This window comes from Nannospalax galili, unplaced genomic scaffold, assembly GCF_000622305.1.
Source record: "Nannospalax galili isolate Female #2095 unplaced genomic scaffold, S.galili_v1.0 scaffold241, whole genome shotgun sequence".
Classification (NCBI taxonomy): Eukaryota; Metazoa; Chordata; class Mammalia; order Rodentia; family Spalacidae; genus Nannospalax; species Nannospalax galili.
Window position 1 is genome coordinate 1 of NW_008345602.1, and position 1,237 is coordinate 1,237.

Sequence of the window (1,237 nt, forward strand, 5' to 3'; positions counted from 1 at the left end):
CACTAACCCATTCATCTGCTCAGGACCATCTAGGCTGACTCCACTTACTAGGTATTGTGAATCATGCAGCAAGAACCATGGATGTGCAAGAATCTCTTTGGTATTTTGACTTAGAATCCACTGAATGTATATAGGAGTGACAGAGCTGGATCTGTTTTTGGTTTTCTTGAGAAACTGCCATGCTGACTTCCACAGTGGCTACACCAGTTTATATTCCCACTAATAAAGTTCCTGTTTCTGCATATCCTTTCCAGCATCTGTTGTCATTTGCTGCCCTTTGTAAAAACAAAATTTTATTGATTCTTTGAGAACTTCATACAATGTATTTTGATCATATTCAGACCCCCTCCCTATCTTCACTTCCATCTTAATCTCCCCAACTTCACGTCCTCCTTAAACAATACTATTGCCATTGCTCTTGGCTACCCAGCAGAACGGCACAGTAAGGCCCTATTGTTGGAGGGTGAATCACAGAAGAAATAGAGAAATCAAGCTGGTACAGACCTCAAATCTCTACTGGCTTTCATAGTATTAAGAGGTACTATACACAGTATCAGAAGAGAAAGGTAATCATCAATCCTATCCAACTGTGAACCCTAGGAGCTACAATAATGATTGGCCTGGCAATTCATGCCTGCTGATACAAAATTGGCAGGTATGTTATGGGAGTAACCAACCACCTTTTACTTGAATTTGGTTCACAACACAGAGTCCATACCTGACACTGTTATCAGAGCCAGGAACCTGTATCTAAACAGGTTACAGACCACAGGGAAGAACCCAATACTCTTGTGCTGCTGAACAGACATAATATTAAACTGACTCATAATGACTTGTTAAACCCACAAATTAGTCAGCTCTCACTAGAGAAGCATTTTCAATAGCAGTCGTGATTAACAGAGTCCCACAACTGTTCGTTGTACAGAGAGCAAGAAACTGTAGAGTGCTTAGCCTAAATAGGGACACCTATATCACACCTTCTCCTCCCAAGGCTCAGGGATCACTGCAGAAGAAGAGTGGAAAGACTGTAAGAGCCAGAGGTGGTAGATGAATACAAGAAAACCACAGAGTAGTTGCACATATTTTTTTTTTAACGAGCCTACTAAAATTGAGAGTGGAAGTTCTAGTCCCTTAAGTTTTAAAAAATTGCAAGATAAAATAATTTACTAATTTGCTTTTGAATGTACGTTTGAGAAATAGATTTTCCTTTGAAAATTTCCTAGCTTGAATTTTTTTA